The sequence below is a fragment of the Monodelphis domestica genome, chromosome 4 (assembly GCF_027887165.1).
Source record: "Monodelphis domestica isolate mMonDom1 chromosome 4, mMonDom1.pri, whole genome shotgun sequence".
NCBI classification, from domain to species: domain Eukaryota; kingdom Metazoa; phylum Chordata; class Mammalia; order Didelphimorphia; family Didelphidae; genus Monodelphis; species Monodelphis domestica.
The window spans coordinates 339,085,361-339,110,803 of record NC_077230.1 but is presented as its reverse complement, the minus strand read 5'-3'; the positions used below and the strand labels follow the sequence as shown (position 1 = coordinate 339,110,803).

At 41.9% G+C, this 25,443-nt stretch overlaps 1 protein-coding gene across 1 annotated transcript in view; it reads right to left on the bottom strand.

The window, feature by feature from the left end:
• GAB2 (GRB2 associated binding protein 2) overlaps nucleotides 1-25,443 on the bottom strand; it is a 241,838-nt gene that overhangs the window by 69,684 nt on the left and 146,711 nt on the right. The gene's annotated exons all lie outside the window — the stretch shown is intronic.

The following is a 25,443-nucleotide window of genomic DNA, read 5'->3' as shown; positions in this document are numbered from 1 at the left end:
CTTCTGGAAGGAAGCAAGAAAGATGAAAACTTATCAGAAAAAAAAAAACCTCTCAGGTACACATTTGTCAGCAAACCTGGGGCCAGGTGTCATTGCAAAGAGTTCTCATCGTGATCCTGATGATTTTCCCACAACCCACAGAGAAAGAACCGGGGGATTCTCCTATAGCCCCTAGAACTGTATAAACTAAAGGCAGTCTATTCAGGGTAAAGGCCAAGGATGGGGATAGCAATGAAAAAAGAAAGGAAGGAATTTAGAAAGTGACAAAGGGGACATGTCTGAGGAGAGACTCTAAATAAACACTCTAATGCAAATACCAACAACACGGAAATGGGTTCTAATCAAAAACACATGTGATACCCAGTGGAATAGCGCATCGGCTATGGGAGGTGGGGGGGGGGGGGGGAGGAAAAGAAAATGATCTTTGTCTCCAGTGAATAATGTTTGAAAATGACCAAATAATGTTAAAAAAAAAAACCTGTTCAATCAACAAAACAGTTAAAAAAAAAGAAAGTGACAAAGGAAGGGAGAAAGGGAAGAAGGGAGAAAGGGAAGAAGGAAGGAGAGAGAGAGAATGGAATGAAGAAAAGAAAGTGGAAAAGAAGATGGAAGGAAGGAGGAAAGAAAGAAATACGTGTTTATTAAGGTCCAATTATGTTGCATACTTTACATATATCTCCTTTGATCCTTTTAGAAACCATGGGAGGTAGTGCTATTATTATCCCCATTTTATAGTTGAGGAAACTGAGGCAGGAAGAGGTTAAGTGATTTGTCATGGGTCAGACAGCTATTAAGTGTCTGAGGCCTGGTCTTTCTGACTCCTGGTCTAGCACTTTGCTTGCCATGCTACCTAGTTGACTCTAGGCTGGGGGGCTTTGTAAATTGTCAATCTGGGAAAAGATTATGGCTAGACTATACCCACAGAGAGAGGACTATGGAGGGACAAGAGTCAGTAGCCAAAAGTATCATGCCAAAGACCAGCTATGGATTGGATTAGATGGCCACGGACATTGCCACTCTGGGCATCTGGGTGGCACAATGGATAGAGTGCTGGGCCTGGAGCCAACAAGATGTGAGTTCAAATCTAGACTCAGACACTTCCTAGCTGTGTGACCCAGCAAAATGTATAGCCAAAGACCAGACATATAAGGAGTCCAAAAATTCAAGAGACAAAAAGATAAGTCTGGAGCCAAGCAGGGTACGGAAATAAGATGGATCTGAATTTAGCAAAAAGCTCAGAATAGTCTGTTACTTGCCAATTCAAGCCCCATCTTAGACATTTTCTAGCTGCGTGATCTGGAGCAAGTTATTTGACCTCTGTGCACCTTAATTTCCTCACCTATAAAAAAATGGGGCCAATAGGAACACCTGCCTCCTTGGTGTAGGGAAGCTAGGGTCATGACACAAAAAAGAGAACAATAGGCCTGGAGTCAGGAAGCCATGAGTTTTAATTTGGCTTCAGACGTTTATTAGTGGTATGACCCTGGGCAAGTCACTCAATCCCATGTGCCTCAGTTTCCTCATATGTTGCTTAGCTTTCATTTTCCAAGAGGACCAATGACATCACAAGAATGCTGTCTTGACTTGATTGTGTGATGGATTTCCACGAGGCAGAGCTGTGAGAAGAGGTCTGTCTCACTCTCTCCTCTCGAGGCAACAAAGTCCAGTGGCAAGACAAAAGTCAGGTGGGCTGGCCATCTGTCTAATGAGCTGGAGAACGAAACGGCAAACCGTTCCAGTGTCTCTGCTAAGAAAAACCCAAAAAGGGATCCAGATACGGCTGAAAACGACTAAGCAAACCCTCCAAATCTCCTAGAGTTCAGTGATAACCTATATAAAAAGCTTTGCAAGGGCGATAGAAATGCTGCCTACATTGCTGTTATCCCGGTCATCACTATCACATGTAGATGAAGTATTTTACACCCAGCCACTTCAGGCTTTCCTTCGGTCAGGCCTGCACCACCACTGTTAGGATAAGATGCCACTAAACAGCTGAGAAAAGACTAGGCTTCTTTGGCCCTAATCCTCATGGGATGACAGAAAATGGAGAGAAAAAGGCAAGGAGGACCAGTCAGTTCTAGTGGGGTAGAGGGGCTGCTCTGAGTCTTCTGAGCTAGTCCCAAATGATTATCTGAATCCCCAGCAATGCTGGAGCGCTCTCTGGCTTTGGCACAGCCCTGAGGCCAGGCTCAATGATCCCCAGGGCCTGTGATGCCCCAACAATGACTTTTCTATACTATCTTCTCCTTGGACACCGAGGGGAGGTCCCAAGGGAAGGCAGCAGGACTCCCTTGCCCATACACATGCCCAGAGACGCACCGGGAAAATCCAAAAACTTGGGAGTAAAAGGATCTGGGTTTTGACTATTGACTTGGACATTTTCTAGCGGTGGGTCCTTAGACAAGTCCGTATTCTATCTCACCTCCCAGAGCAGAAAAGTGCTATTTAAGCAAACAAATAAATAAAGGTGAGTATTATTACTAGGAGGGAGAATCAGAAAATCCTGGAATCTCAGTGTCGGAAGGGATGTCCTTGTTCAATCATTTCAGTCACGTCTGACTCTTCATGACCGTGTGTGTGTGTGTGTGTGTGTGTGTGTGTGTGTGTGTGAAGATCCTATAGTGGTTTGCCATTTTCTTTTCCAGTTCCTTTTCTATATGAAGTGAATTGTCCAAGGTCACACAGTATCTGAGGCTGGATTTGAACTCAGTTTTTGCTGACTTCAAGTCTGGTGCTCTATCCACTAGGCGGCTGCCCAGAAGGAATTTAAACGACCATAGAGTGTCTCCACCAACACCTACCCGTTAAATGCTCATCCAGACTTTACTCCAAGACCTGTGGTCAGAAGGAAGGAACTCAGGACCTCCAAAGGCTATTAGAGAAGCTTTTCCTTATATCCAGCCCAAATTCTTACCTGTGCTGCTCAGTGGGACATGACCTCATTCCATATGTGGTCCTTTTCTTCTTGTTTTAAACCCTCACCTTCTGCCATAGATTCAATACTGTGTATTAGTTCCAAGGCTGAAGAGTTGTAAGGGCTAGGCAATGGGGGTTAAGTGACTTGCCCAGGGTCACACAGCTAGGAAGTGTCTGAGGCCAGATTTGAACCTAGGACCTCTCGTCTCTGAGCCTGACACTCAATCCACTGAGCCACCCAGCTGCCCCCCTCATTTTAACAACAACAAAAAGGCAGGGAAAGGACAGACATAGGGAAGGGACCAGTAATTTCATGGTAAAGAGAAGGAGATGAGAAAACTCCCTCTATTGATGCAAATCAGCCCTTCAGAGTCTGAGAGTGTTGTCTATAATACTAAGAAGTAAAGTGACTTATCCAAAGTCATCCAGCCAGTATATGCCAAAATCTGATCCCAGGTCTCTCTCTCTCATGACCATGCCAGGAGGTGGTATCACCTATTTTACAGATGGAGGAACTAAGGCTTAGGGAGATCAGACGATTTGCCTCCAGCACCACAGCCTCAGATCCAGGTCTTTTGACTCCCAAGTTCCCTCACTAGGTCCATACTAAAGAGTGACTTGACTGTTATGCAGCTTGCTCAAGGGGTCTTGGGAGACCCAAGGGGGAAGGGACAGGCTGGACCCTCCTCGAGGAAAATATCAAAGGCAATTGGAGAAGAGGGCCCCTGCCTGGGAGCTCGAGGTCAGTTCCCCGTCTAGGTCTGCAGACAAACAAGAGAAGGGAGGAGCCGTTGATGTCTCTGAGCTGCTGCAAAAAGCCTTCAGATCCCAGATCTGGCTAGAAACCCGTCTGGACATTTATTTTCCTCATTGTCTCGGGGCTGGATGTCTGGAAAAAAGGGTGGGAGACTCAGACGAAGCCTCCACCCCTGGGGCAAGGGCACAGGGCAGCCACCATCCTATTCTCTGCTGGGAGGGTTCATCTGGGCCCTAGCCGGGGATTCCGTTATTCACACACCCCCTCCCAGCGTCTGGGGCTTAAGGACAGGCTATGAGGGGCACTGGGGCACGTTAGAGAAAGCAGAGGATGTCCAAGGAATCAGGAGAAAAAAAGGATACAAAATAGTGGACAGAAGCCTGGATTTGGAACCAGGGCTTGGGTTCAAATTTCAGTTTCTCCATTTATTAGCTGTAGAAGTCCTTTCATCTCTGTGGGTCCAAATTTTCTTAGAGCAACAACAAGAACCAGCTGGGAAGGCTTGAGTTCAAATCCAGCCTCAGACACTTTATACCCATGATCGTGGGCAAGTCATTTAACCTCTGTTTGCCTCAGTTTCCTCTACTATAATATGAAGATCATAACCTGAAGGGTTGTTATGAGGATCAAGTGAGATAATAGATCTTTTGCTCCTCACAGTTTGCCTCTGTAGCCTGGGCATCAAGCACAGGGCCTGGCAGAGACCAGTTGTTAAATAAATGCTCTTCTTAATAAATGATTAGGCTGTTAAATAACAAACACTAGACTTGGGACCAGGAAGACTAGAGTTTGAATTCTACCACCAACACTACACTGGGGCAAGTTATTTAATCTCTTAAAGCCTCAAATTTCCTTATCTGTAAAAAAAAAACCCAAAACAATGAGTTGGACTCCATAGTCCCTAAGGTTCCTTCCAGCTCTAATGTTTTCACATTTAAATTCAAAGGGTCAAGAGCAGTGAATCTGGAGTCTGAGGACCTGGGCTCGAATCCTCAGCCTGCCAATATTAGCTGTCCGGCAAGACACTTTACCAGTCTGGCTGGTCCTCAGTTTCCTTTCCTGTAAAATGAGAGGGTTAGATCGGGTGATCTCTTAAGTTCCTTTCCAGCTCTAAATCTTAAGATCTGAGAGCAGTGTCTCCTCGAGGCCGCAGGCTCCCTCCCCGGTCTGGGAATGTGAGGACTCCAATTCTCCCACTCTTTATGTCATGGGGAAGGAGAGAGGTCAGAGGATATTGGTGGGCGGCTGGACCTGACCTCTCAGGCACAAGACTACCTCACAATCTGCTTGAATGGGACAAAGGAAAGGATGAGAGAGGAGGGGAGGAAATCAAGATAGATGTTGTTCTCCAGACTAGATGGGTCAGCATCTCTCTCCACTGGGCATCCTTGACGGCATCCAGATGGCAATCTGAATAACCCTGTTTGCTCAGGGCCTAGACTGAGTAGTACTCTGGATTTAAAATAACTCTGCCGGGTTTTTTTGGTTACTCAGGAAACCCAACCATAAGGAGAGTTTAAATATTTACCAAAAAAAACAAACTTAGAGGGGGCAGCCTCACCCAAAATTCTAGAAGAAAAGGAGTGGAGAGGAAAATAGTTGATTTGAACTCTGGGAGTTTCATGCCCTAGACCTTTAGCATGCGACTAAGATGGAATTTATCTCAGGGACTTCAAAGAAGAAAAGGCAGGGGAGGATGAGAAGGAGAGGCTGGAGAAGGCACAGGACTAGAGGGAGGGGGGAAAAGATCAGAACTAATGGGAAGGCTAAAGAGGGAATGAGAGAGCAAGATAGAAAGGGATAGGAAAGAAGAAAAAGAGAGGGCAGGAAGAATTAAAAGAAAAGAAATAGAAGATAAGAGGAGAGAGGGGAGGAAAGAAGGAAAAGGCAGAGGTGTGGGAAATCCAGAAAAAGGGAAAGGAGGAAGACTTGCATTCAGAACTGGAAGTTCAGAATCCTGAAGTGACACCAGCCCGGTGGATAAGGCAATGGCTTAGTTGTTCCTCTGAGAAATATATCGTGTTCTAGCCTACTAAGTCTTCAGGGACTCATCAAAGGGTACAAGTGCTGCTTTTAAAAATAAACAGCCAATTTACAATTATATAGGGGCCCATTATTTTAGTTATCTAATCCTCTGGCTTCTGTTTTTCCTTGCCATTTTATTTCAATCAGGAGAGGCCTCCATTGGGCAAAAGATCTGGACTCAGTAAGGACCAGGACTTGAGTTGAGGAAGAGCTGACACTCCAAAAGATCTGTTTGGGGAGAGGAAGAGAGAGAGAGGGAGGGAGAGACACACAGACAGACAGAGACAGAGAGACAGACAGATAGACTTCTGTGTGTAAGTGTACAACCAAGGGATGTCTAGGTTCTCTATCAAAGAAACCAAACCAGATCATCCTGCTCCTTGTTATCAGCCCAGTTCAGCTAAGGAAAAAGAAGTACATCTAAAATGAAGCACCCAGATCTTAATTATTATGTACAGGCAAACTCCATTCTCTAGAATGAAAAGAGAATGAAGAAGGGACCACATGTTCCTTGGATACCTTCCAATATTGGCTTCTCCTTTATATTCTCTGACCTCCAGGTGGGCTCCTTCTCAGGTTCCCTTACTAGATCTTTATCTAGGCCATGCTCACTAACCCTGGGCATCCCAAAGGGCTCTGTTCTAGGCTTTCCTCTCTGTATACTAGAGTTATCCCTTCCCTTGCAATATAGAAAATCCTGGTTCTCCTCTGTAGGAGATGCCTCCACAACAATGCCTCTTGACTTGTCTACTAGCCAATTAAAAAAAAAATTTTTTTTTTGTCTCTCCCTTCGTACATAGAAGAAGTTTAATTTTTTTCTTTTTTTATGGGGCATTTATATTGCTTTATCATAAATTTTGGGTTAAGTTTGCATCTCTGAGTTTCTAAACCTTTTCTGTATTGTCTGTTGGCTTTCACCTGTCATCTAAGGCTTCCACAAAGCTTCCCCAAAAGTTTCCATTTTAATTTCTTGTGCTGACCTGGAATATAGTGAAATTGTGATGGGCAAAATTACACTATGGGAGGGATAACTGTATTTCACTTGATGACCTCATTAGCTCCTATGGCTTCATGATCATTTCTCTGCTGAATTATTCTCAGATCTCCTTACCCAGTCCTAATCTCTGGTCTCTAAATCTCCAAATGTCTACTGCACATCTCAAACTGGATGTCTTATAGGCATCTTCTACTCAATGTGTCCAAAATTATATTCACCATCTTCCCCACCACATCTTTCCCTCTTTTGAAACTCCTCATCACTAGCAGAGGCATCATCTTACCAGTCACCCCAATTCAACTTGGGGTAACCCCCAAGGCCTCATTCTATCTCATCCCTCATATTCAATCTGCTGCCACAACCTGCTGATTGTACTTTTTTAACACCTTTCAACTATGTCCCTTTTTCAACTCTGACACTACCCCTCCTTTGGTGCAAGCCATCATCATGCCTGGACTACTGAAATGGCTTGCTGGTTATTCTCCCTACTGTAAGTCTCTCTCTACTCAAATCCATCTTCCATTCAGATCTTCCTAAAGCAGGTATTCTCCCCACTCAGTAAACTGCAGTGGCTCCCTATTGCCTCCAGAATCAAACAAAAAATCCTCTGCCTGGCTTTTAAACCTTCCCACCTTCCCAGTCTTTTTAAATCTCTTCACATTTCCATATACAATTTGATCCACTGGCACTGACCTCCTTACTGATCCTCAAATGAGATGTTCTTCATCTTTATCTCTGCCTCCTGTCCTGCCTATCTTCCTTCAAGTTCCAGCTAAAAATCTCGCTTCTGCGGAAGTCTTCCTCACTTCCTTGTGTTTTCCATGATCAGACATGTACAACCTAGATTAATTTGTTGAACATCTCAGGATGGGGGGAAGAGGGAGAAAGTGAACTGGGAACTCGACATTTTAGAAAACAAATGTTAAAAATTGTTATTACATGAGGTAAGTAATCATTCTCTGCTACCACTTAGTAGTTACTACTAGATGCAGCACCTCGAGTATCATCAGTACCTGATGCCTTTAGTAGTAACCACTTAACCCAATAAAGGAAGGAAGCAATTTAAGGAGGGATTATTAGGCATATGTTTTGGGTTTTTTAAAGGAAACTTCAACTGATATGTAAATTATATAAATTGTCTTTTCTTATTTGTTATATTTCAGAATAATTCTTTGGACAAATGACTAAGTGGTATTTGAACCTGGATAATTTTTTTTTAAATAAAACATAACTGTTGGCAGAAAAAAAAAATCAACTATAATTCTAGGGGACAGCTAGGTGGCCCTGTGGATGGAGAGCCTGGCCCACCTAGAGATAGAAGGTCATGGGTCCAAATCTGACCTTAGAAACTTTCTAGATGTATGACCCAGGGCATGACAATGGGACACTTAATTCCCATTGTCTAGTCCTTCTGGCTTGGAGGCAGTATTTTGATTTCAGGTACTGACTCCAAGATGGATGTTTAGGGTGTCAAAAAAAAGATTATTACTACATGTAATTGGAAAAAATATATGTGATCAAACATCTATTTTAAAACTACAAGATCTCCCTTCCTTTTAACATATATATTAAGAAACCCTTTTAATTCTAATGCCTTCCCTTAGATAAATTTCAAATTGGTTCTATAACAGTTTTTTTGTACATACTCATTTGCATGTTGTTTCCTCCATTAGACTCCTTTTGCTTTTTTTGCAGCACCTAGCATAGCACCTAGGTCTAGCCCATAGCTGAATAAATATTTAATTTATAAAATAAAACACTTAAAATGTTTGATTTGACAACTTGAGCTTAAGCAAGCCACAGCCTCTCTAAGCCTCAGTTTCTTTACATGTAAAAATAATGGTCTGGATTAGATGGATTCGGGGGTCCCTACCAGCACCAGATTTCCATTGCTATGATTGTACAAACACAGTAAGTGAGTGGCAGAGCCAGGATTTATCCCCACGTCTTCTGACGTTAAGGCCTTTGTGCCCTCACAGAACCCAGGACAGGGCCTTACACATACCAAGCACTCAAAAAAAAAAAAAAAAAGAGTGATTGATTTGATTTTGAATGAAAGTCCAGTCATCCTTTTCTCCTCACACACACACAGAGCCTGTGCCTTCCCTTGCAGCTGCACAGCCATCTGTAGAGCCTTTCACAGTCGGGCATCTCTGCCTAGCCCGTGGTCAGCCAGTGGGCTCTGCGGAGCCCTTCCCCCACGTCAGGGCTGCCAGGCTCCAGCCGCCCCCACTGAAGCGGCCTTTCAGTGTGTCACCCAACCAGCCTTGTGCCCTCTCTGCAGACAGTGACCCCTGGCTCCTAGACAACCCTCTTTCCCACAGACTCAGCTCCCCACGAGGGACCGGGTTACAATATTGGCTTCAGTGGTCTTCCCGTCTACAGTCTTGCTTGTGGTCAATCCATTTGCTTTTGGTGCCGGGCTAGTCTTCACAGAGTCGGCAAATAACAGAGCTAGATGGGACTCAGGAGAGCGTGAGATCACAGACCTGGGGCTCGTGAAGGAACTGAAATGAATTAAAAAAAAATTAAGCTCCTCCTCTGTGCCAAGCAGTGGAGACAACAGAAAAAGCGCTCCAGGAGCTCACTCTCTCATTGGGGAAATAATACTTAAAAGAAAGTTTGGCTTCTGGGCAGATGGAAAAGGGCGCCGCAGCGGGGCAGGTGGCATGGGATAGAGGTGCTTCGAGAAGTTACGGTGACAGTTGCCAGAGGACTTCAGGACAGAGTCAGGACAGATGGTAAGAGCTGGTGCCCTCTCTGTGAGAACTGGCATTGTTGACATAGCTAATACAGACCCTGAGAGAGGCAAGAAGCGGGGTCATCTCACCCAGTAGCACACATTTCCGTTACTTCTAAAATCAGGGCCACGTGGCTTAGCGCTCATTTTACACAGATTTGTGTTGTAGTGAGCAAAGCCTGGCCCTGGGAGACAGGAGATTTGAATTCTGGTCCTCGGCAATATGATCTGAGCAAATCACTTCCTGTCCCTTGGCCTCAATTTCCTTCGCTCTAAAATAAGGCTGTTGGACAAGGTGACCTCTATACTCTCAGCTGATATTCTAGGCTTCCTTGATAATAATTCTGTGGTTAAGGACTCAGAAAAATGGAGCCACTCTGTTTTACAGAGAAAGAAAATGAGGGACCCAAGGGATGAAATTACTTTCTCAGGATCACTATATTCTAAAATAAGAATGGAATAAATGAAGTGTTATGTGAGCTCTGGGGAGACAAGGGAAAGAAAGATAACCCACCCACCAATCACACTTCAATATTTCCCAGCTCCCAGGCTGGGGTGTATCCTTTGGCCAGGCAGCAGCTCAGGGGTCACTGAGGCATTTCCCTTGGGAAGGGGGTGGGCACTGTGTAGGAAGGGAGGTGAAGAATTATAAAGTGGGGAGATGATGCTGTGTAGGATGACATGGGCACAGAAAGTACTTTTCCCGAATTGATTTGACCTTTGAGAGAAAATGTCACCAGGCAAACACAGTCAATCTTTTGTTCCCAACGTCCCTGCCTTTCTACAGCCTGTTCTTCCTATCACAGTCCAGGGGAGGGTCCCAGAACCCAAAGCAGAGAGAAGCTTTGCCTGGAGGTCCAGTGAAGAACCAACAGTTCCCTGCACTGCTCAGAGGACAGTCCCTTTTTTCCCTCCCATGTTGCCATGGTTTCATCAGTAAAATAGGCAGACACAGAGAGAGAGAGAGAGAGAGAGAGAGAGAGAGAGAGAGAGAGAGAGAGAGAGAGAGAGAGAGAGAGAGAGAGGGAGAGAGACAGAGACAGAGACAGAGAGAGCCAGAGAAAGACACAGAGAGAGAAAGACAGAGACAGAGACAGAGAATGACAAAGGGAATTATGGGGAGGACAGCCAAGAACAGAAATTAGCCTTTCAAAATGTCACTCAGAAGTCGGGTTTGGATTAGATTAAGGGTTCTAAACTTGGAATCCAAAGAACTCAAAGGGGTCTGTGGATAGATTTCCAGGGTCCATGAATTTAGATGGGGAAAAAATACATCTTTTTTATTCCATTAATGGAATTTAACATTTTCATAAATTATTTAAATACATCATTCTGAGAAGGGATCTATAGGTTTTTCCAGACAGCCAAGTGGGTCCATGACACACAAAAGGGTCAGGCTAAATGATCTCCAACCATATCTCCAATATTCTGTGGTCAATGTTAAAACATTTTATAGTCTACAGTTGCTTCCAGCTCTAACACTCTATATTCTATGATCCTTGTCAGCTCTAACAAGCTATTTTTTCCCTCCATATTAGCCATACAGCCAACAAAAAGAAAACCAAAACAAAAAACTAGAAAAATAAAGTAAAAAAAGTATGCTTCAATCTATACTCAGAGTTCATCAGTTCTCTCTCTTGAAATAGATAGATTTTTCATCATGGATCTTTTGGAATTGTCTTGGATCCTTGTAACAAATTGATTTTCTAAAATTCTGTGTTCTAAGACCCTTTTCAAACTAGGACATTTCATGTATGGAAAGTCCTTTTTTTGTTTCTTTGTTTGTTTGTTTGTTTCTCTCTCTCTCTCTCTCTCTCTCCCTCCCTTCCTTCCTTTCAAAAAACCCTTGCCTTCCATCTTGGAATCAATACTGGGTATTGGTTCCAAGGCAGAAGAGTGGTAAGGGCTAGGCAGTGAGGGTTAAGTGACTTGCCTAGGGTCACACAGCTAGGAAGTGTCTGAGGACAAATTGGAACCCAGGACCTCCCATCTCTGGGCCTGGTTCTCAATCCACTGAGCTACCCAGCTGCCCCCTGGAAAGTCCTTTCTAATTATTATGTATTAGCTCCTAGCTCTGATCAAAGGAGATATTTGTAAAAAATACTTATCCCAGTACTGGGCACACAGTAGTCACTATACAAATTCTTCTTTTCATTCTCTCCTCTGATATTCCATGTTCTAGGACCCCTCCCAACCCTAACATTCTATATGTTTGTTGTCTTCTTATAGTTCTGACTTTCTATGTTCTAATGTTTTTGTTCTAAGGTCCCTTCTAGCTCTGACATACCATATTTCTATTTTTCTAAGTCTCATTTCCCCAGTCTAGGGACCCCATTATGCCTATCTTGCCTATGGCAGGGGATAATCTGATTCTTTTTAACATCAACCTTTCCCCCTTACATTCCCACATTTCACCTAGTTGGCTGAATTTCTATCATGGGTGCCACTGAGCATGAGCAGAGAGCAGCCCTGGCCATCTCACTTTCCACAAACACTGGGATCAGATGGCCCTCATCCAAAGCCACGACATTTGGATTTCCCATAGGAAAGGGGAGGTAATGCGTGGGCTGGGGGTGGGGGGACCAGTAAGGTCTATGTAAACAGATGGTTCAGTGGAAAGTACTTGGGAGGACACGTTGAGAGACCTTGGTTCCAGATCCTACTCTGCCACTTGGAATGGAGACGAGTCATTTCTTCTCTGTGGATTTAGACTTCTTCATTTATAAAATGGGAAATAAGGATGCCTATTCTTCCAATAGAGGTCACAAAAGTGTTTTGTAAACTGCAAAGTGCTATCTGAATATGAGGCACCATTATATTCAGTCATTTTTCAGTTGTCTCCAACTTTTCACAAACCCATTTGGTTTTTTGTACTAGAAATAATGGATTTAATAATAAATGGACATAATGGAAACAATGGTTTTCCATTTCCTTCCCCAGCAAACAAGGTTAAATGACTTGTTCAGGTCCACATAGTAAGTGTCTAAGACTGAATTTGAACTCGGATCTTCCTGACTCTAAGCCTGGCAGTCTATACAGTGTGCCACCTACCTGTCCATTATCATCAGCATCAGCATCCTTTTTCAGTTGTTTTTAGAGGGAATTCAGAGTGCTCTTGAGTTCTGGTCATTATATTATTATTCAGCTTATGAATAATAGATGCATATTTGACAGGAAGTCAGTAATCTGCGACTTTCTTATTTATTTTCTTAGACAATAAACAGTGATAGTTCAGTTGTCATGGTTGACTATGACTCCTAAATTTACTGTCTTCAGATCCATGTACTTTGACCTAGAGATTCTACTATCAAGGTATTATTAAATGATTAAAAAAAAAAGGAAGCCCCCACATACACCAAAATATTTATAGAAGCATTTTTGTACGGAAACTGTTGATTGTCCCTCAAACTGGAGAAACACTATGGTTTATTAATGCAATAGAATGAATAGCACTGGGCTAAAAGAAATGGAGAATGTGAGGAATACAGAGAAACACTTAAGAACTCACATGAACTGATGCAAAGAGAAGTAAGCAGACAAGACAACAGTATGCACAATGGCCATAACAATATAAATGGAAAGAATACCACAAAATAAATGAAAATAAATGCTGCAAAATTACAAAGAATAAGTCTGGCCCCAGCTAAGAAAAATGAGAATACACACCCACCCCATTTCTGGTCTTTTGTCCTTCTTCATAACCCCAGGACTTCATTACTGGCTCAGAATAGGTGTTTACTGACTGCCAAGGAAAAAGGTCTGCTAGATTTGGAAGGGTGAAGCAAAAGCTATTAACAGAGAGTTGTGCTTCAAGACAAGTGAGGTGATGGTAAGAGAACCTAAATTGTTCTCAATGAGTTACCAAGGTAGAAAAAGGACATTCGTGGGTATGGAAAGAATTGTGATTACTGTGAAAGATCACAGGTAATACAAGAGGACTAAAGATGAACAAACATCCCAATTTTTAGGGATAAAACTGGAATCTTCAAACCATACACCAGCAAGTTTAACCTTCATTCTTGGCAAAAAAAATTTGAATGGAGGTAGTTAGATTGCTGTGTGTATGAGATTCAGGCCTGGAGATAGGCGGTCTAGGTGCAAATCAGACACTTCTTAGCTGTGCCACTTAAATCTAATTGCCTAATCCTTACCATTCTTCTGCTTTGGACCCAATATTTAGTATCAATTTTTTTTAACCCTTACCTTTCATCTTAGAATCAATACTATGTATTGGATCTAAGACAAAAGAGTGGTAAGGGTTAGGCAATGGGGGTTCAGTGACTTACCCAGGTTCACACAGCTAGGGAGTGTCTGAGGCCAGATTTGAACCCAGGATCTCCCTTCTCTAGACCTGGCTCTCCATCCACTGAGCTACCGAGCAATTCTAAGATAGAGGTTATTGAATGTATTTTAAGCATCAAATCCTACTCTAGTGTCTCATTGTGGACTGGATGGAGTTCTGGGCTATGTCAGCAAAACTAAGTTTTGCTAGATCCTACTAAGTGGGAAAGGCTTGAGGGTGAAGCTATCTGCTGGCCAAGGACAGACCTGGCCAAGGCCAGAGATATCCATCTTTCCTGGTCCTCTTTCCTGGTCAGACCACATCGCAAGTGCTGAGTTCCAGTTTGGTCATCACATTTTAGGAAGGAAAAAAAAAAGGTACAGCCTATCTAGGGGGAATGACCAAGATGGCGAGGAGAATTGAGATCAAGCAAAGGAATGTGCTTGGAGCTCCTGGTGCTGCTGAGTTTGGAGAGGACAGAGTTATCATATCAAAGACAATAACTCCGGAAGGATGACTAGGAAGCAGTGGGAAGAAATTGCAGAAAGGTGGATTTAAGAATGTTGGAAGGAAAAACCTCACAATTACAGCTGAAGATGGAATTGGCCACTTTAGCAGGATTCTCCAACCCTGGGAGTTGATTTTTTTTTTTAACTTCACCTTCTGTCTTAGAATCAATATTGTGTATTGGTTCCAAGGCAGAAGAATGGTAAGGGCTAGGCAATGGGGGTTCAGTGACTTCCCCAGGGTCACACTGCTGGGAAGTCTCAATCCATTGAGCCACCTAGGCCTCCCACCCCCATCCCAAGGCTTTCAAGAGAAGCTTAACATGTCAGCTTTGAGGGAATGTTGTAGAGGGAAATTGAATGAATGTTGAGTTATATCTCTATTGCTAGATAGCCCTGTAGATGCATCTCCATATACTGGCAACTAAGGTAAGCACATCTTTAGTCACAGAGGAAGCCAATCAGGGGATCTAGTGCTAGGCCTGGAGTCAGGAAGACTCAAATTCAGATTGACCGTCTATGGGCCTCAGTTTCCTATCATGTCCAGAGACAGCATGGAGGATTCAGAGTAATGGATGAATTTCTTGGCTATTTTAAAATTATTTGGAGATGCATCGCTAGTAAACGGTTGCCCTTTGGGTGTTGATATTTTAAAAAAAACAAATTTCTATTGATGTCTTTTGTTAAAAGATAAATTCCTCTTCTATCCTTCCCCCAACTTCCTCCCAGAGAGCTATTCCTTAAAACAAAGAATTTTTTTTAAAAAGAGAAAGAGGAAGAAGAAAGAAAAAGTTCAGCAAAATCTATAAATATTTTTAAAATCTGACATTATATGCAATATTCCACACCCAAGGACGTCCTAACTCTGCAAAGTCATGTGGGGTGGGGGAATGGGGGAGTGTCAGTGTTTTTTTTTTTTTAAACCATATCTCTTCTTTGGAGCCAAGCTTGTTCTTTTTGATTTTGTAATATTTACAAAATACAGCTGGGTAGCTCAGTGGATAGAGAGCTGGTTCTAGGTTCTAGGTTCAAATTTAACCTCAGACACTTCCCAGCTGTGTGACCCTGGGCAAGTCATTTCACCTTCACTGCCTAATCCTTATTGCTCTTCTGCCTTGGAACCAATACACAGTATTGATTCTAAGATGGAAGGTAAGGGTTTTAAAAAAAAGGTCTCCTGATCAAGCTACAGGATCTCTAGTATCAGAGCAACTTCTCAGGAAACTACAGCTAAGCTAGCAGATCTTGTATCATTCCTCCAAATGGGGCTTCATGACTACCAGAGTCCATAGGATTTAAAAAAAAAAGAAAAAGAGTTGGAAGGAATGGGAGGAATGGGGGAGCTAGGTGGTACAAGGATAGAGTGAGTGTTGGACCTGGAGTCAGGAAGACCAGAATTCAAATCCAACCTCAGAGACTTACTAGTTGTGGGTCCTCGGGCAAGCCGCTTAACCTGGTGTGCCTCAGTTTCCTCATCTATAAAATGAGCTTGAGAAGAAAATGGCAAAATATTCCATTATTTTTGCCAAGAAAATCCCATTGGGATCACAGAGAGGCTGATACTGAAGTGATTCAACAGTGAAGTTGGAAGGAACCTTAAGAAACCATCTAGGCCAGCAGTATCAAATTCAAATAGAAACAGATGCCAGCATTCTGACTTAGAAAACCACAAATTAAAATCACTCATGTTGTACTTTTATTTATTTTGTTAAACATTTCCCAATCCCATTTACATCTGGCTCAGGTGAGACTCCCCAGCTTTGCAGGGCCAGAAAACTCTGAATTTGACAACAGACGAAGAACTGAGGTCCAAATAGTTCACCTAGTTTACCTAATGTTATACAGTGAAGTTTTCTCTGACTCCCAAATCCAGAGCTTGCTTGCCTGCTTTCTCCAGGGAATGCTACTATCATGAATAATTACTCAATGCTTTCTGCTGGAGGCTGTTTCCATTTCTGGCTCTTATGTAGCTCACTAGGAACAGCTGTCTTGGGGGAAGGGAGTGGAGAAAGGTGGGAAGGTGTGTAAAGCCAGTGGGTGGTCACAGGGTCACCATGGGATGGGTGGGGAGGGAAGAGAAGGTACCCATGCCTTTCCTTCTGTGTAGTCCATTGATTATTTTTATTTCTCAAGGAAAGAGCAGAAGTAGTGAGTTCCCAGTTACTAGAAGAGGCTAGAAGAAATTCTGTCGGGCATGTTTTATAGATCCATGAGGTTGGACTTCTTTTTAGAGGTATAGGTTGGATCTGTTCAATTTTGAGATGTGGATTTGTGAAAATCACAAAATCGAATTATTTCATAGATTCACTGACCCTCCAGGTTGCAAGGGCCATCTAATCTAACCTGCCTCTGGTCAGGAATGCTCTCGGGGGCATGCCTGATAAGGGGTCATTCCGCCTCTGTCTGAAGCAGAGGAGGGGACCTATTATCTCCCAAGAGAGGCCATTCCATGTTGGGACAGCTCTAATATGGGGATGCTTTTCCTGACACCAAACCTAGCCTCTAGTTCTGTCTTTGGGACAAGACCAAACAAATCCAATCCCACTTCCATAAGGCAGTCTTTCAGTAACTCAAAAATAGCTGCTCTCACGTTTCCTCACTCCTTTTTGTCCCTGTCTTCTAGTTGCCCCTTTCTCAAGTAAGGATCTCCAATTCCTTCAATGGATCCTCATAGGCCATCTCAAGACTCTTTGCCCTTCTGGCTGTCCTCACCTGAGGTTCCCCAGCTTGTCAATGCCACTTCTAGCATATGGCATCCAGACCTGAAAGCAGAATCCTGGATGTGGTGTGAGAGAGATAGGATACAGAGGGATGACCACCTTCTTGATCCCAAGGTTCATTCAACCCAAGGTTGAATGAACGTTTTGGCTGACTCATATTAAGCCTGCAGTTCATGATGATCTTTTTTAGACAACCTAACATCTATCCATGCCTCCTCCATATACTTGGGAGGTTGGGGTTTTTTTTAACCCTTCCTTCTATTTTAGTATCAGTTCTAAGAAAGAAGAGCTGTAAGGGCTGGACAATTGAGGTTAAGTGACTTACCCAGGGTAACACAGCTAGAAAATGTCTGAGGCCATATTTGAACCCTAGATCTCTCCATTCCAGACCTGGCTTTCTAGTCTCTGTGCTACCTACTTGCCCCATGTTGGTAGTTTTATTTTGAAAACAAGTATAAAATATTATGATTATTTCTATTAAATGTCATTTTACTCTTTTTTGATCAATGCTCTAGCCTGACGCAAAATTCTTTGTTATTTTTATCCGGTCATCCAATTTTTAGCCCTCTTTCCTATCTCTGTGCTAACAGTTGATTGATAACCATCCATGTAGGTCTTTGTCTAAGATACTGATAGAATTTAAAATCGCATGACTATAAGTACAGATTTCTTGGAAGGAAGAAGACTTCCTTCCAAAATAACATTGAAACATTAATGGACTACTCTTTGAATTCAGGCCTTCATCTAGAATTGAATCCAGCTCACCATACTGGTGCCTCACCACAAGAATAACATGAGACACTTTTAAAAATGCTTTAATGAAATCTAAGTAAACTATAGCCACATACCAGTTTGGTAACCCAGTCAAAAAAGGGGATAAAATTAACCTAGCATGATTTGTGCATGTGTGTGTTTTTTACACCATTGCCTTCTCTCTTAGAATTGATATACTAAATAGAGGTTCTAAGGGAGAAGAGTGGGATAAAGTCTGAGCAACAGCGATTAAGTGACTTGTCCAGAGTCACAAGTTAAGAAGTGTCTGAGGCCAGATTTGAACGCAGGACCTCCTGTCTCTAAACTTGGCTCCTGATCCACTGAACCACATGTGTGTTCTTTAATATGAGAAGAAAAGAGCTCCAACAAGTTGAGTAAATACCCCGTTGGACTCTGGGGAAATAATTGTTGCACAGAATAGGCTAGCTTAGATGGCTTGTGATCGAGGTTACCAACAAAAACTCCATTATCAATAATACTTTGGAATACCGGGGCACACCTTCTGTCTTTACATCATAGTTATTCAAAATAATCCCTCCAATCTTATAATTTTGGGAAATGTATGTGGAAAATTATTATTTCATGTAATTGGGAAAATAAAATATCTTTAAATAAAAAATAAGTAGCTAAATAAAATAAACTCTCCAGACTGAAAGGTTGCATGTGATTAAGAAATACAATCAAGTCAAAGTGTTTGTGTCAGAGAATGTGCTGGACAATAAGACACTGGTCTGTCTTGTTCCTCATCTCTCTAGATAGTCAACAAACATTTATTAAGCACCCACTAAGTGCCAGTAACTGTGTTTGCAGAATGAAGAGTTTCTGTGGATCATGTAATGCAGGATGTCAGTAGGGTGGGAAATGAGGTGAATTCACCGATTGCCCTCCTCAAACAGAGGTTTGGGAAAGAGCTCCCAGGTGTCCCCAGGTGTCTGAACAGTAGCACCAAGAGCAGGAGGTGTTGAAGAGGTGTTATGTTTCAGAATCATCTCATTTTCAGAATGAGGAGTTTCTGGAGGGCTTCCTTCTGCCTTAAGGAAGGAGGGATGCTTCATTGTCTCTTTCCCAGAATCTACACTGGCTTTTTCTTTATTCAGATTTAAACTTCTTAGTGATACTTTCATCTACATTGTTACAGCCATTGCATATATTGTTCTCTTGGTTTTGCTTATTTCACTTTGTATCAGTTCATACAAATCTTTCCATCTTTCTCTGAATTCCTCATATCCCAGGAATTGTACGTGATAAAGCCATGCCAGGTCATTAGGCTCAACTTTTACTTTTCTAGATGTCCATTTGTTGTTTTCTAGTTGTTGTTCAACCGACTCTCCATGGTCTCATTTGGGGTTTTCTTGGCAAAGATATTGGAGAGGTTTTCCATTTCCTTCTCTAGTTCACTGGTACAGAGAACTTCTGATTAGAGTATTCTTAAAATTCTTAAAGAGTCACTGCACTACATTATGGATTTGCCCTGAGTCACATAGTTTAGAAAGTGTCTGAGGCTGGATTTGAATTCAGGTTTTCCCAACTCTAAATCTAGCACTCTCTCCACTGTATCACCTAGCTCTCTCCTATTTGAGGAAACTGAAGCGAGCAGGATTAAGAGACTTGCTCAGGATCACACAGCTACTGAGAAGCTGATATCAAATTTGCATTCAGAAAGATGAGTCTTCTTGATTCCAAGCGCAGAACTCCATCCACTGCACTACCTAGCCATTTCTTTAATGGTACCTTCTAGAATTTTGCCAGAAATTTTAGTAAAGTTTACTGGCCTGTAATCTGTATGTTTACTCTTTAAAATTCTGAGGTATCTCTCTATTCTCACAAGTCTTTCAAATATCAGCAATACTTGAAATTATATATATATATGTACATATATATATATATGTACACATATACATATATACACATAAATAAAAAAATCAGGGATGCTCATGCCAGTTCTGTGCATGTCCCTTCCAGATCTGAACTTAAATGTTTGGGCATTTTAGGCTTTATTTTAAAGTCTCTTGTAGCTCTACCATTCAGTTTTCTAAGGACCTTTCCACTGCTGACATTTAGTGACTTCTATTCGTTTTCTCATTAGAAAGACCTTTCTCCCCACCCCATCCCTCTTGCACTACTGATGATATCCAGCCTTGGATTTTCCTCCCTGGCTAATATTGATCCTGTCGGTTTCTTCTTAAAGACTTCTCTGGTTGGAAAAACAGTGGGTGGAAGAGCCAGAAGAGGGGGATTGGGAAAAGAAGAAAAGCAGAAAGCAAGGAAAAAATAATAAAAATCCATCTGCCACGAAACCTTTTCCAGCTGAATATTAGACAACCAGAAGTCTTCTTTGCAGCTCTTAAAAAACAAGACTCCGCAAATGTCTTCCAATTCCAAACTGATGTAGGAAAGTGTGTCATCTCAATTGCAGTTAGAAACCTCTACTGGCCTTAGGACATCACAGAATGTCAAAGATAGCTGGGAGTTTACAGATAGCTTATCAAGTTCATCCTTCCTGTTTTATATACAAATAAAAGATAGCTAGGTGGCACAATGGATAGAGGACTTGATTCAAAGTTGGGAAAAACCTGAATTCAAATCCAGCCTGAGACACTTTCTAAACTGTGTGACTCAGGGCCAATCAATTGCAGTAGCTCCCTAAGAATTTTAAGGGCATCCTCATCAGAGGTTTCCTGTACCAATGAAATCACAGGCCCTGTAACTAGAGAAACAATGAGGCAGGGGTAATGAGGCAGCGAGAAAGGAAGGTGTGTTGGGCAGATGGGAAGATGCCCAGATCAGATCCAAAGCTTTCTCTGGGGCTGCCTAAAGATAGTGGGTTAGGTGAGTTTACTTTCAAGCCAAGATACTCATAATAGCTGGTATGTATTAGTATTTATATGGAACTTAAAGGCTTGCTAAGCAATTTCTGAATATAATTTCATGGCAACTCTATGAAGAAGATACTATTAATGTTATTTTTTTCACCCTTTTTTTTTTTCAAATGTAGAAGTTGAGGCTCCAAGAGGCTGAGAGACTTACCTAAAGTCACAAAGTTTAGGTAGGATTTGATCCCACGTCTCCAACTCCAGAGCCCTGCCCCTCAGGACTGAGCCTATATCCCTCTCCTGCTTTTCAAAAGCTTCCTGAGGGAGGAACTAAATATGTTCCACAAATGATTTTTTTTAACACAACCCAAGCACGGGCCCTCCCCAGTGGAAAGATAATACTAGTCTCACTGGAAAGGTTTCACAAAAGATGCTAAATGATCCCTATTACCAGCTATTAATAGCTCTAACAAGACTGTTAAATAAACAAACCTTGAAAGATATCTCCTGAGATAATCCCCTGGAAAGGAACAGACTGAAGCAATATTTACCTTGAGAGACAAGGTAAGTAAATGCAGAGGACCAGGTAACACCCGGTCTCTCTCTCACCAAGGACAAAGGCTCATGGGAAAGTGATTTGTCATAAAAGAGGCACAATATTTTCCTACTTCTTCTCAGTGAGGTTTTTAAATTCAAAAATATTTTATTTTCCCCATTACATGTAATAAAAATTTTCAACAGATGTTTTCTGAAATTCTGAGAATCAAATGATCTCCCTCTCTATCCCTCCCCCCTTTTGGAGATGGTGAGCAATTTGATCTGGGTTATACACATATTATCATGCAAAACATACTTCCATATTGGTCAGTGTTGTAAGAGAATACTCACATAAAATCCGAACCCCATAATAAACTGTCTTAGTAAGGTTCTTGGTGTTTAATAGTTTCAGGGGATATCCTGGCTCTCCAAAATGCACCTCTTGGTGGCCAAACCTCTAGTATTTGGGTGGCCTATGATATAGTGCTAGCCAGGGAATTGAGGAGTCCCTGGGTACAAATCCAGCCTCAGACCCTTACTATCTGTGTGACCCCGGACAAATCTGCCTCAGTTTCCTAATTTATAAAACAGAGATAGTAATAATACTGTCCTCTCTTGTTGAGATAAATGAGATAATATGTGTAAAGCACTCAGTAAACCTTAAAGTGCTATATTAGCACTGGCTATCATTATTATTATTTTTAGGAAAAACATCATTATCATAATTGTTATTATTTATAGAACATTAAATGTTTTTCCTTCTCTTTCCCCCCCAATTACACATAGAAACAATTTTTAACAATTGTTTTCTGATATTTTATGATCAAAATTCTTTGACTCCCTCTCCCCCCTCCCTACTCCCAGAGATGGTAAGTAATCTGATAGATTATTATACCAGTGCTGTCAGGACATTTTAATATTTATGAAATATTTTATCTATTTAATTTGATTTTCACAGCATCCGTGGAAGATAAGTGCTCTTATTATTCCCATTTTATAGATAAAAAACTGAAGCTTAGAGCAGTTAAGTGAATTTCCCTGGGTCACATAACTGAGGCAGGATTGGAATAAGTTGATCTAATACACTATCTAGTACTTAGTTAGGGTAGTTCTCATAAGACATATATATCAAGCTGTACCGGGACCCTTTTATTGGTTCCAACAATCCATCCCTTTTACCTTTCAATGAGGCATGATGATGCTCATCCAGGTTTAGTAAATTTTCTTTGCAATGACCCAGTAAGATTGGTAACATTAGTATTTTCAGGTAGGAAAATTGAGTCTTAAGAGGTACACAGAACTTGACCAAGGTGTCACATAGCTACTATGCACTGGTGTCTAGACTCAAACCCATGTCATCTGCTCTACTTCCTTTAAGGACTACAAAGAATTTGATTTGAAACAACTCTGTGAAATAATTAGTAGGTTACTATCTGTACCATGAAAGAGAGGAGCCACATCAGTTCTATCAAAGATCCATCAAAATCTAAAACCTCAAAGTAAAATGCTATAAGCAGAGATTTTCTACTATCTTGAGGTTAGCCTTTTCCTTAAGGGACTTTTTCTACCATTCAATAAAAGGAGAGTATACAAATATACAATTCTATTTACAGAAATTCATTCTAGAGCCAATTTCCTGCACACCCATCCCCACTCCATAACCTAGAGAATTTAAGAGTTGGAAGGAGCTGAATGACCATTGTTTAGACCAACTCATCCATTCAATGAACAGCCCCTCTAACATACCCAACAAGTGAGCAGGAAACAGGCCAGGTGGCATTAAGTTACTCCCAAGAAGCATAGAAATGAGGGGCTCCTTAGACTGGGACAAAACCTCCCAGCAGTTGTGAAGTCAATGTCCCAATATTCTGGTCAGGTCTAGTTCTAGATTATTCAAGATTAAGCTGGAAAAAGAATGGCTACTTGTGATTGGGTTGTTTTTATTCTGTTTTGTTTTGGAGGAAATGGAAGTCAGAGGTCATGGGATCCCCTATGTGTCTGTGAAATTATCATTTCACTCTACTAGGCCTGGTGCCCTACACCTGGAATCCCCACTACCAGAAGAGGCTGAAGCTTGAGTGGAGAAGTTCTGGGCCACAGTGGGCCTAAAACAGATTGGTACTATAGCTAGTATATAAATGGAGACTTTGAAGCCTAGACTTCAATCCCCAGAAGTCCCTATAATCTCACCTGAGTCTCCACATAGGTGAGATCACAATTGGTATTTAACTGACAGTAATGCCTACCACGCTCTCTTCTCTGCCTTTGCAATGATGTAGGAAGTTAGTGGTAAACTAAGTGCAGGGATTCTGAATTGGCTGATCAGCCATGGGCACGTGGTTTTTATTTTGTATCTTCTTTATTCCTTGAATTCTAATAATCCTTAATAAACCTCAAAAATATAATATTTTTATTAGTAGAGATATAATTTAAATTTTACACTAGGGAATTTGCAAAGTGGATCGACAGCCCTCAAACCACGATTCTACAGAGCTGGCTGGGTCAGGATTCTAAGACAGTTAGGCAGCTGGGGAATTTTCTCTCTGAAGCTGGGATTCAGAGAGAGAGGTTTTGTGTGTGTGTGTGTGTGTGTGTGTGTGTGTGTGTGTGTGTGTGTGTATGTGTGTGACAGAGTCTCCCTGAAGAAATCACTTTTGAAGCTGCCTGACTTGGATTATCCTCAAGAAAAAGGTTGAGTGTGAGTTCCCCATTCACTCTAGTGGACAGCTGTGATTTGGGTGTGAACTTCCTCCCTTCCTAGATCTTGTAAGGACCTGCATCTGGATTCTTCAGCCTGACCCTACCCAGGACTCTGGAGTTTGTGAGCTTCTTGGGCCCCTTTTGGACTTCATCTTTTACTCACCCTTTAGATAGATAGGTTGCGCTTAGATTAGAAAACCTTAGTGAGTTAAATATCTGGGTGGGTGATAATAAGTTGGGCCCTCAACCCCTGTCATTTCCTAACCCTATTAGTTAATAAAACTGTTTTATAAATTTGTGTGATCCCTTCCTTAAAACCTTCCTTTCCCCCAAATCCCCATATAACAGTGTCCCCATTAAATTAGCACAAATAAGGCGAGCCCCAAGAGTGGAGAGATACCAAGATGCCGGGGGGAGGAGGGGAACCGGTTAAAGTGGTCCAAGATGGAAAAATGGAATAGATTAAAGCTTCTAGGCCAATCAGGGTTGGAATCAAACTAAGATACAGAGATGTGATGGCCCAGGTCCCTCCTCCCCATCAAAAAAAAAAATTCAAGCACTCCTTAGTTTACAGGACTAGTGAGAGAAAAAGTGACTTAGTTGTACTATGGTTATTATTACTATTATCCTTCTACAAATTTTTTTTTCCTACAAAATGATCACCCAAACAAACCTCTGATAGGTTATTATGGTATGGAGTCTACACTGGGTTACTGAAGGTTATGCCAGAAGAGGCAGGTCCTAGCATGACCAACCCAGCTGGAAAAGCTTTGAATACAAACCCCACAATGTTCTGGGTGTCTATCATTTCAAAACCAGACTATCTAAAGGGAGGAATACTTGTTTCCAGAGGGCTGGTCACTAGGTGATGAATTCTTTGATTACAATGACTCATGAAACATTTAAAGTCATCATCATGACTTTAACAGAAAGAAAGCCTAGTCTAGAGAGACTAGAGGTCTTAGGTTCAAATCTGGCTTCATATTTCCTAGCTGTGTGACCTTGGGCAAGTCACTTAATCTCAACTGCCTAATCCTTCTTGTGCCTTGAAATCAATACACAATATTGGTTCTAAGGCAGAAGGTAAGGATTTCAAAAAAAAATTCATCACTATTACCACCACCACCATCAGTAACAATAACCATCACTACCACCACCACCCTTCATCATCATCATCATCAGCGCTGCTGCTGCCACCACGACCACCATCATCATCTCTCAAAATATAGATCCTTAAAAGAAGAAAGCAAAGCCCATACCAACCCCATCATCCTGTCTGCTACTGTAGAGAAGATACTTTTTAAAAAAGAAAAACCATTATTTTCCCTTTTAGAATCAACACTATGCATTGGTTCCAAGGCAAAAGAGCAATAAGGGCTAGGCAATGGGGGTTAAGTGACTTGCCCAGGGTCACACAGCTAGGGAGTCTCTGAGGTCAGATTTGAACTCAGGACCTCCCATATCTGGGCTTGGCTCTCCATCTACTGAACCACCCAGCTGGTTCCACCTCCTCCCCCAATACTTTCAATGAGTAGAGCTATTTTACGACCCTCCTAAATCTTTTATGGATTGTTAAAAAAAAATCATCCTATCTAGCTGTGCAATAATCAATCAAAATTACATTTAAATGGATCATAGCAAAAATAGTGACTTGTCCCAGGGTTCTTTTTCCTTTC